Source organism: Aethalodelphis obliquidens, unplaced genomic scaffold, assembly GCF_003676395.1.
Source record: "Aethalodelphis obliquidens isolate GAN/ISIS:26980383/991018 unplaced genomic scaffold, ASM367639v1 scaffold23, whole genome shotgun sequence".
In the NCBI taxonomy this organism is placed as follows: domain Eukaryota; kingdom Metazoa; phylum Chordata; class Mammalia; order Artiodactyla; family Delphinidae; genus Aethalodelphis; species Aethalodelphis obliquidens.
In genome coordinates, this window is record NW_020837967.1 from 8,988,980 (window position 1) to 9,000,881 (window position 11,902).

The 11,902-nt window shown below is 47.1% G+C and overlaps 1 pseudogene; it reads right to left on the reverse strand.

Moving 5' to 3' along the window:
- Window positions 1–1,371: 1,371 nt before the first annotated feature.
- On the reverse strand, window positions 1,372–3,027 carry LOC113628205 (ester hydrolase C11orf54 homolog pseudogene; annotated as a pseudogene).
- Window positions 3,028–11,902: the final 8,875 nt, after the last annotated feature.

An 11,902-nucleotide genomic window follows, 5' to 3' on the forward strand; every position in this document is an offset into this window, starting at 1 on the left:
TTTATAGCAGTTGGAGTTAAAAATACAACCAGCCTGGTCCCAAAGCCTGGGCTGGATGCGATGGGGTGGACCTCTGTGATGAGTGAGCCTCACAGTGCCGAGGAGCAGAGTGGGGTGGGGAGGAAGGCCCCTCGCCACAGAAAGCCCCAAGAGACGGCTCGCCCAGAGGTCTGTGATGCCATGAGGTGAGGTGACTCGTCACCGGCAACCCGACGTCTCTTCCCACGTCTGGCTTCCTCGCCAGCTGGAGCTTAGATCGTGGAACACAGAGGGGAGCTGCAGGAATGCATTGATGAAATCTGCAGGGCAGGGGAGGACTTTCCAAAGAGATTCATATTTAATCACGGTGTTTCCCCCCCAAGTTTTACTGAGATATAGTTGGCATATAACATTGTCTTAGTTTGAGGTGTACAGCATAATGATTTGCTATATGTATATATATGTATTGAGGAATGATCATGGTGGTAAGTTTTGGTAACAGCCATCACCTCACACAGTTACTCTTTATTCACAAGTTGACTGACCGGCAAGTTTGTCACTGATGTACATTGTGTTGTATCTATTGAAATGTGCTTCTGGAAAGAGATGGAACATTGGAGAAAACTGCCTTTGTGGTGAAAACATTGTTGCAAATTACAAAAACCACTTTTTTTAATGAATGTAAAATTTTTATTCATTTCTTTTGGTACAAACTAGTGTTTATTTTAAAATAATATTTAGGAATTTATACTCACAGGACATGTTATAGTTAACATCCAAAGACAAAAAATATTTCGTGACAATTTATTATATACTTAGTACTAAAAAGCTCCTAAATCTGAACAGTGTTGGCATTACAAGACTAGAGAGTTGTTTTGGGCTAATGATTATTATAGAAAAACATTGAAGAAAATTTCAACCATTACAATCGGCAAAGGTGTAATTTTATATTTCATGAAGGACAGTAGTCATATTTAGCAATAGTCTCATTTATAGAGTATACTAACCTCGAGGTTGTATTTTGATGCTGTTTCTTTTCAATTCTCTTCTTGCAAATAACCAACAAGGCAGAAACTGCTTCCAACTGACAGTCCAAACAAAGGAGGAATCATGGCTAACCGTCTGGTTGCTAATATTTGTTAAAGGCAAATTGCAGACTTCTGAGTATGCTTCAACATCACCAGAAGGAGTAAAGTTGCTCCCTCTGACCACCTTATTCCATGAAAAAAGTGTACTTTGACTTCTAAAATGGATTTCAAAAATTCAGTAGAAAGATTTAACAACTATCAACATTTCCAACACTGATTTTTCTAATACCCAGAAATATCCACTTAGCAGTTGTAAGACTAATTTGAAAAACTGAATACTATTATACAAATGTAAATTATTGCCATTAGCTAGTAGGAATAATCACTTGATTCTTAATCCTGTTTATATTTAATTATAAACATAAGACTGATTTTTAGAATAAAAAGAATGAAGAACATCTCCATCATGTGTCTTTGTTCCCAATAATCCCTTTCAGATAGATCTGTGAAGTAATACAGAGCACAGTGTCGACATACCTTTCATTTCAAAGGCCAAGAAAAATGGGCCTTAAGTAGTGAGATCACTTCTATTAGGCTTTATATTAGTATCAATTAATGAGTTAATCAGTCAAACGAGTATCAGTTGATTTAATCTCGCCCAAATGAATGGGTCTCTGTTGGTTGATCAATGCAATAGAGAAACTCTGCAGGTAAGAAGTATCCAAGATATTCCACTGTGTCTGGGGTGGTGTCATAATGGTAGTGCCCACCTTCTTCATGATGACTGAAACAATGAGTGTGCTCCAACCACAAATCAAACCCTGGGTCTCTGGAGATAAAAACTGGCAAACCAAAGGAGGCTTCATCTCAAAAACGTAACCATTTATTCAAGCCTTCATCAGAGTTCAATGGGCAGGAAGAAAATTCTGCTGGCATAATGTGAATCTTCACTTTTCTCTTCTGAATCACGAAAGTACCTACCATTCCTACAGGCTTATCTCAATAATGTTTTTCAAGAGTCTGTCTTGGGCTTCCCTGGTGGCGCAATGGTTGAGAGTCCGCCTGCCGATGCAGGGGACACGGGTTCATGCCCCGGTCCGGGAAGATCCCACATGTCGTGGAGCGGCTAGGCCCGTGAGCCATGGCCGTTGAGCCTGTGCTCCACAACGGGAGAGGCCACAACAGTGAGAAGCCTGTGTACCGAAAAAAAAAAAGAGTCTGTCTCATACAAGTCACAAACTTAAGTTTTCCAGTTCTTCTTTTGGCTTTCACCTCAGTGACCTTTCCAGGTTGGCCTTCACTGGCAAAAAGATAAGCCAGTAATGCACACCCCAAATCATAATATTTCTCACTGTATTTCTCTAGTAGGCACCCTCCCTCTGCCGAGTTAACAGGAGCAAGGTAACTTCCATTCACAGGAGGTTTGTGTTCACTTTCTGTTTGAACAACTGGCATAAACTCAGAATTGAATCCAAGAGTCTGAAATGGGCCTGCTCCTGCTCCAAAAACAAAAGCTCCAGGAAGCTGGATTTCTTTTAAGATTTTATTTAGATCATAAACTTTTTTTTATTTATAAGAGGCAATAAGTAAGGCACACCTCCTACTTCTGCAATTCTAGTTTTCCCACAGATACCTTTTACGGGAAAGGTAAGTGGCTCCTTAGTCAAATTAGGGCAATCAACTACAGACACCTGGACATCAGCAAAGTTATCCGTTAGCACCTTCTGCTGAACTCCAAACTCCGGAACTCCATGGTGCAGCAGCCCTCCTTTCCACGTGCTGCCTCTCCCCTTCTGCGCAGGTCCTAAGCAGAGGCCCCGCCCCACGCTTGGACGTCGCCCCGCCTAGGCCCCGCCCCACGCTCCAACGTCCCGGAAACGAAAGAAGGCTGCTGGGAGAGGCGGGGAGCGGGCCTCTTCCCGCTTGCGGGGACCCAGTGCAGAGCGGGTCCCGCGTGAGGCCAGGGACGCGGATGCAGACCTCTGGGGCCTGTCGCAGGCCTGGATTAACTGACACACATGGCAGAGAGACGCCAGCTCCCAGGTACTGCCCGCCACCGTCCACCATCTAGGGAATGCGGCCGGGGACCCCCTCACGCACTACCCTGGGAGCGGGACGGGGCTGAGAAGAGGAGAAACACGCAGGGATGAGGCCTGACCAGGGAACGCCTGGGGGACCCACATGTGAAATCTAAAAAAAGATGGGTGTTTTTTTTTTTTTTTTTTCAAGAGAGAAAGAGCTGGGAAGAAGCACACTAACAGGAGACCCGAGTGTGAGCGCACATGTGCCTCCTTCCCTGCCTCCTGCACACGCTGCTGGGTTGATTACTCACCGTGGCTGGGCCGTGGGGTGGGGGGCGGTCAGGCTTTGCCCTGGGGAGTTGGGCAATTACAGTTCTGAGTGTTGAAAAAAATAGTCTCATTGCGCCCATGGGCGCCTCTGGCCGCTCAGAGGGAAAGGTGTCAGCAGGGTCCTCCTCGTCAAGCTGCCCAGAGACCCTGACTAAAGGGGAGAATTATGTGTATTGAACTCCCTGTGTTCTCTCCCCTTTACTCCTACCCACCTCTACTTCCCAGACCCCAAAGCAAAAAACAACACAAGAGTGACAACGGTGGCCAGCTTACAGATAGAGAGCTGTGAAAAAAATCCAAAGTAGATTTTCAAATCCACGCTGTTTATGCGACTTTCCAAGTGGTTAAGTCAATGATTCCCAGCCCCGGTTTTAGGACACCCCCAAGTGTCTTTATTCCAAGGGCGATCGTGAAATTCCAAAAATAAAATGATTTTAAGTCCCTGCACTTTAAACTAAGCTCACACCTTGTACTCGTTACAAGCACGCACTTTCAGAGGGAAAGAGATTGAGAAATCTAACAACAGTCTGATTCCAACAGACCGGCCACAGCAATCAAAATACCACTTTGTATTTGGGTAACGCTTTGCGGCTTTGAGAGCACTTTCTGATTCCTGGGTTAGTGACTAAACGTGTGAATTAATACAAAAGATGACTGTTTTAGCCTCCACATTGCACTAGAGGTAGGAACAGAGACGGGCCCTTCCTCTGGCACGAAGCTATCGCTATGTAGCTCATCTGTGAAGTTTCAGTCTGTCAGCGGCTGGTGGAGGTGCTGTTTGGAAAAAGCTGGTGGCCCAGGCCTGGGCGGCAGTGGCATTGCTTGGGCCAGGCAAACAGGGCTCTGCGGGGCCCGGGGTCATGGTCAAAGAGAAGGAAGGGCAGGCAGCTTCAGGCTGGCTTTCCCACTGGGCTGGGCAAGGCTGGAAGTTCTGGGGCAGCGGTGTGAGCAGCTGGCCAGGTTAGCAATGAGCTCATGAGCAGCAAAGCCCAGGCTGAAATCTGGGTCCATTTCTTCCAGAGCTCACTCCCCTGCCAGCCTGCGGAGCTGCCTCTCGGTCGAATTCCTAGAACTGAGTTGTGTTCAGAGAAACTAGCGTCTGCTTATGTGGGGCTGCCTGCATCCTAACAGGTTGATGTTTATTTTAAAGCAACACCATGGAAAGTGAAGAACAGAGAGCAAACTTGGTTTTAAAGAAAATAAATATGAGACAAAAACTGAGAAACATTATGTGTCACGGAAACACAATTCGAAGAGGTTCAGAAGGCCTTCTGCTGAAGCAAGCAGAGCTTCCTCCTCTACTCCTACCTCTGGCCTCACCCTGTTTAGCGCCGGCCCACCTGTTCACTCCCCCCTGAGGGGCTGACTGTGCTATCTGCTTGTGGTTTTGATGCCTCGTGGGCAGGATGGCTCAGGGCTCCTCTCTGGACAGGGACAACTCATTGAGAAAATGGCCAAGGGCAGAGAAAGAGCTCCAAAGGCTGATAAGACCAGCCAGAAAGAATTAGGCTGTAATTAGTGGGGTTGGGGTATCTGTCTCCAGAAATCTAGCCCAACAGGTACACTGAGTGTTTAAATAATGAACTAAAGTTAAAAACATAAAAATGCACATTATATGTGTGTTGTGAATGACATTCACATGCACTGTGTACAACTGTACTGAATACAGTTTTCCAGTCCATACGTGAAACAATGTGGCAGATTAATAATTTTGGCAATCATATTAGCTGTAGATAACCAACACATAAACCCACACGCTACTGTAATTTCGCAGTTTATTTGTATTTTAGGGAGTCACAACTAACGCTGCATAAGTACATCAAGGTTCACTTTATCAATTCAGGGACTGACTGTTGTATTATTTTATATTTCACTCTGAAAGATAGAATTAAAACATCTTTAGGGTAGAAAAACGTATTTCAGAAAAAACTTTATTTCCTCTTTAAATTGACCATACCTGGCTATATACTTTTTTTTTTTTTTCGGTACACGGGCCTCTCACTGTTGTGGCCTCTCCCGTTGCGGAGCACAGGCTCCGGACGCGCAGGCTCAGTGGCCATGGCTCATGGGCCTAGCCGCTCCGCGGCATGTGGGATCTTCCCAGACTGGGGCACGAACCCGTGTCCCCTGCATCGGCAGGCGGACTCTCAACCACTGTGCCACCAGGGAAGCCCCTGGCTATATACTTTTTAACTTATTTCAGTATTTTTACCATGGGTAGTTAGGTCTAAGCAACAAAAAGGAATTGTCATTCCCCAGGATATAATATACATGATAGAAAATGACTGTCCTTCTGTATTCACACTGACACAGACAATTACAAAAGGGTCAGTCTGGGATCTACTTTATTTTCTGCAGTTGTCATAAAAAGCAAATGTCTATTTTCACTTGGGAAATGGGATACATTATAAAAATCAGGTCAAAAGATGTAGATAGTTGTCACTGTTTATATGTAGCTTTAAAGCCTGGAGAATGTTCTTAATGTTTTATTTCCCGTTCATTTAGTAGCTTCCATGACTAGGTTTGGGTGCAAGGAAATTTACTTCATAAAAAGTCATGCACCACATATTCTTAGTATACACTTTCAATCGTCAGGCATCGTCTCCAGATTTCGATTTCTCTAAAGTCCTGGCAGTTTGCTACACGTCAGTCAGTGATATTTGTTCATACTTTATATACTGTTTTATGATGATTCAGGCAGATTCGGGTTATAAGTATCTTTAGGAGAACTGCATCCTTTGTTTATTACGGAATATAGACAATGCTGCATGAATAATTTCTAGCCTAAATGGATGGCAACCGCATACTTCTACTTGCTGAGGCCAAACTTTCAGAATCATTTTTGATTCCTCTCACATTCTACATCCAAATCCACCAGACAGTGCTTTTGAGTCAACCTGTGGAATATATCCAGAATCTTCCCAGGGCTCACAGCTTCCCCTGCCATCCTGGAGTGAGGCCCCATATTCGGGCACCGTCCTCCTGTCTGGTCCTCCTGCTCCGGCCTTGGTCCTCTTTCAGTCTGTTTTCTGCCCAGCAGGCAGAGTGTCCCTTTTAGAGCATGAGTCAGATCTTGTCACTGTCCTGTCCCAGCCCTGCCATGGCCCACCTCACTCAGAGGGAGAGTCAAAGTCCCCAGGCCCACACTCCTTGCCCCCAGCTCCACACTCTGCACCAGCCACGCTGCCCTCTCCACCCTGCCTCCAGGCCTTTGCTCTCCCTTTCCGGATAGTCACTTGGCTGGTTCCTTCACCTCCTTCAAGTATCGATCTAAATCTCGCCTTCTTATTGAAGCCTGGTGTGAATACTCCCATTTAGGATGGGAAACCGTCCTGTCACAAACCCGTTCCCCCAAACAGTGCTGATCTCCCCATGCCACTCTCCTCCTCCTCTTTCCGTAGCCCTTATCTATCACCCTTAGCAAACCGTAGAACTTGCCTATTTATTACGGTTATTGTCTGTTTTCTCCCTAAACTGGAATGTATATTCTGGAAGGCAGGGATCTTTCTTTGTTCTGTTCACTGATGCATCCCCAACTTGATAAATACCTGTTTATTTCAAGCGTCCAGAGGCACTTGATAAACACCTGTTGGAGGCATCAGTGTGATGCCTCAATCTACCTAACGGAGCAGTATCACATGGTCGCTCTGGTGAAGGCCTGTGGGGCTGCAGCCCATCCTCCCTGCACTGGGCTATGGCTCAGTCACGTCTTACCTGGAGAAGGACCAGAGCCCAGCCTCCTTTGAGCTGAGTCTGCTGTCTTATAGATGGATTCATGGGTGCCTGTTTTTCTTTTCCTTTTTAGCACCTTTAATTATCCTGAAAAACAATTTGAGTGTGATGGTAAATTAAAACATGTTTCTAACACGAGTAATTTATTCTTATGTATGTGCTTTTCCAGGTTTGCGGGCAGGGCTGACCTCGTGAGCAGACCACTCATGTAGTCTTGTGCAGTTGGAAGGGTCTGAGGAAGGCCAGCTCGCCCCCAAATATCTTCCTTCTGGTGGCATGGTCCACCAGGAGGTTAATGGGCTGGAGGGACAGTTACTGAAGTTTGTGATGACTCCCACCTGGGGGAAGCAAGCCTTGATTGTTCACTTGGTTAGTGAAATCCTAAATGGTGAGAAATAGTATGGAAATGCCTTAGCGAATGAGTTAAAGCTGGAAGCATGAGAATGCATATTAGAGCAATGGCTTGTTGATGGCATGCCTGACGTTCACAGTGCAGTTTTCCTTTAATGCCCTTCAGAATGGAACTTCAGCGTCTGCATCGGTCAGGATGGGGCGGGAGGCTGCGTGGTGGTCCCTGGGTCAACCTGCCTGTGTTCCCTGAGGAGAGCTGACTGGCTGTCAGCTGAGGCTCAGTTCAGAGAAGGAACGCCTTAGAACGGCAGTCACCTACCAGACAAATAGCAAAAGCTCTGGGCACCTGGTGACAAAGATGAGCACAGCAGTTTTTGTTTGAAGGATTTTCCCGGATCTTTCTGATCTACCCACCCGGAAGTTAATGCGAATGAATGCCGACCATTAGTCTGGACCAGCGGGTCTTCAGCCTTCCCCGGGAGCATTCGGGGCTGGCAGCTTTCCTACCAAACACATGAACCACTCCCACACAAATGAGGAAGGGAACAGCCTTGGGCCTTAAAGCCTACGGCTACTCAGACACGAGGCCTCGGAGACCGTGGGTGAGGAAAACAGGTCCCGCAGAATCTGTGACTGTAGTGCACAGACCGTCACCTTCTTTTCTCCCCACTGCAGTCAGGAAAGTGCAGGGTCTGGAAATGCACACAGTGAAAGAGGGGACACCCTGTTTGTACTGCGCACATCTGCGGTTTCCGAAGTGTAGGCTTGTCCACATGTGTAACTTCTGCTACAACGCAACGTCTTTCTGCTGCTTCTCCCTGCTTGCAGCCGGGAGGCCTGGCAGGGACCGCCACTGGGCCTTTATTAGGTGGGTCTCACCAGGGCGCACGGGCACGGCCTCTGTTCTGAAGTCGCTAAAGCATTAGCGCAGGCCGTGGGTCCAGCCCTCGGCCCATCGCAGGCCTGCCCGGCTCTCTTTCCAGAGGGCGGAAGTCCCTGTCCTGCTTCCCAGTGTCCACCAGGCCACAGGTTGTCCGATCCAGGAGCTTCCATCTCCAGACAGGCCTGGACCTGGGGGGCGGGGCCGCGGCAGGATAAGGAGGAGCCTGGAAGGCTCAGGGCCTGGGGAGAGGTGGAGCCTGGGCTGGAAAGGGTGTGTCCTGGGTAGGGCCTGAACTCAGAGGGGCGTGGCCTCAACTTGGGCGGAGCCCGAGGTGGGGCAGGGTAGGCGGGACCTGAAGTCCCCACCCGGGTTGGGTGGGGCCTAGAAAGGGGTGGGGCCCTAGGTGGAGCCTGTATTGGGAGGGGCGGGGCCTTGGTGGGCGGGGTCACCCTCCCTCTGTAGGCTCAGGTCCCTCTAGGCAAAGATGCGAGTCTGATCTGGAGGGGTTTCCTTGTGGAGCGATTGCAGGAATGGTGATGTGCTTTAGCCTTCTTGTGTTTGTCCTGTTCCTACTCTACACCCAGGGATAAGCTAACTGGTTCAAACAACGGAGAAATGTGCCGCATCAGGGGCTCCAAGCGTTTTTCCCGGACCAGGCTCCTGGCCATTAGAGTAGATGAGACAGACACAGGCCCCTTAGGAATGTGCTGCCCTACAGGTGAGATGAACTGTGACCTTCCACGAATCAAAATGCTTTTCAATGGTTTTATGGTTTAAAATCACAAAAGAAATGCAAGATTATTGCTTAAAAAAATCAAAATAATGCTGTTGTATATGGAGTAAAAAGTGAAATCCTTCTTTATATTTCTTGCCCTCCACTCCCACTGTCCACATGGGACACTGTTGTAAGCACTGTTGAAAGGTTTGGTGCACCTTTCTGGAGGTTTTCCTGTCCATTAAGTGTGAGTGCACACACAATCCACATTAAACATACACATGGTATTTTTTTTTCTTTTTCTTATGTACATAGGGCTGTAGCTTACATACTCAAAACAAAAACACTGCATCAGGAGGGTGTTCCTAGCAGTATATTTGATCCATCTCATTCTTTTCAACCAGGGCATACCATTCCACAGTATGGGTGCAATCATGAAAACTTTTGGTGGCTGTATTAGTTTCCTGGGGCTGCCATTAAAAAAAATTACCACAGTCTTGGTGGCTTAAAACCACAGAAGTTTGTTCTCTCACAATTCTGCAGTCTAGAAGTCCAAAATCAAGGTGTCAGCAAGACCATGCTCCCGCAGGGCTCTGGGGGAGGATCCTTTCTTACCTCTTCCAGTACTGGGGGCTCTAGGAAATCCTTGGTGTTCTTTGGCCTGCAGCTGCATCACTCCAGTCTCTGCCTCCATCTTCATATGGGCTTCTCTGTGCATCTTCTCTTTTTATAAGGACATTGAATTTGGGGCCCATCTTAACTAATTGCATCTGCAAAGACTCTGTTTCCAAATAAGGTCACATTCTGAGGTTCTGGGTGGACACAAATTTTGGGGGACCACTATTCAACTCACTATGGTAACCATAGGTCTTGATGGCTTCATTTTACTGCCCATTGTCTGTGTCCCAGTCCAAACCCAGATGGAAGAGTCATAAGGGCCCATTCCTGAAGAACTTCCCATTCATCCCATGAGCAGCAATGGACTGAGCACCTGCTATGGGCTAGGCACCTAGATTAGAATAAGCTGTGGGCAAGACCGAGCCTCCGGCCTCACACAGTGCACTTGCTCTGTGACAAGGGCTATGTCTGTCGTCAGAGAATCCCCGTGCTTAACACAGTGCCTGGAGCTTAATAACTAAGTGTTCAATTAATGAATGAGTGAATGGATAAATGAGAGATACTGACAAACAAGCAGATAATAATAATACGTAGTGGTATGATACTGCGATAGGGGCAAAGTACAGGGCAGCCAGAAGAGCAGCTGTAATCGAGACTTTGGGCGTTAGGGATGCTTTGCTGGATGAAATAACTCCTAAGTTGGGACCTTACTGGAGTTAGTTAGGCAAAGAGTGTGGGGTCGGAGTGGGTGGAATGTTCTAGGCAGAGGAAAGGGTGGCTTGGCAGCTGGAGATGAAACAGGTGTAGAGAATCAGAAGCCATTAGCTGCTCAGGATGGGTCCTGAGCCGTCTCCGCAGGGGACAGTGATAAAGGAAAAGCTGCAGGGCCCTCTAGAACAGTCTGTCTAATAGAACCTTCTGCAGTGAGGGAAGTGCTCTAGATCTGGTCCGTCCAAGGTGGCGGCCATAGCCACATGTGCCTAGTGAGCGCCTGAAATGAGGCTAATGTAACCGAGGAACCGAACGCTTAATTTTATTAAATTTTTAAGAATTTAAATATAAGTAGCCACGTGTGCCAGGAGTTCTTGTATGAACAAAGCAGCTCTAGATCCTAATATCCTAACTTAATCCAAAATCACAGTTTTGTCCGTGAATTCAACTTCTTCCTGTACTACTAAGTCCTTTGCTAGATTTATCTGCCATCGGGGAGCCAAATGGATCTGAGCTCTGCCTGCTGTTCAGGTTAACAGAGGCCATGTCAGGAGCTGGGTGGCAGAAGCAGAGCCAGGGCTTAGATCTGAAATGCAGTTAACATTTCTTAAATGTCTACGGTAATCTAGACACACATGACCATTCTTTGAAACACACACTGTTACTCTTAATTTAAAGAACTACGTGTAAATATGTACCAACAGTGGGAAAGACCCATTGCCTCTGGGTAGAGTCAACTGAGGATCAGAGGTCAGGAGGTCAGGGGGCAGGAGAGTTTCTTTTCACAAAATGCCCTTTTAAAATGAACATATCAAACCATACATATATGACACAGAGTCCCCCTCAGTGAGCTGGACGGGACTCCAGCTACACGCACAGCCTCTAAGCTCCCCCAGAGTCCGTCGGCCAGCTCCATCGAGTTTATTTGGGTTTGGGACATCAGATCAAGCTCTGAAGACAGGAGCCTGGATCTAGGCAAAGTCTGCCACCGGCTGGATCTGTGACTGAGCAAGTGACAGAGCCTGCCTGGGCCTCAGAGTCCTCATCTGTCAAATCATGGGGACACCTGAGCAAGAAAGAGCAACATTGCAAACCACAAAGAATAAAAGGTGGGAGTAATGGCAGAGGAAAAGGACTCAAGTCAAAGACAGTGACACTTGCAGCGTCATCTCCTGAATCCTTCTTTCCTATATGCTGACTGATGATGCTGCACCCGAGCCCTAGCCTTTGGTGGCCACTTCCAAGCAAGTGCACTTGGTGGGAAGGAAAGGGCCCCTGGAGGCTGTGCAGTCAGGTGGGGTCGGGGCAGGGTTTGTGCTTGGCGGGGAAGCTCCATTCAAGTTGCCTCTGTCGTGTTTGACAATGATTTTCCCTGAATGAAAGACCCTTAAAACATTTTCTGGCATGTAGTGAAATTTTAATAACTCTGTATTTTGCATCAGAAGCAAGATGTAAGTGTTACTGGATCAGAAGGGAAAACTCAGTTCTGTTGTACTCATTCACACAACCCAGTGAAGAGTGTACAATGGAAAGG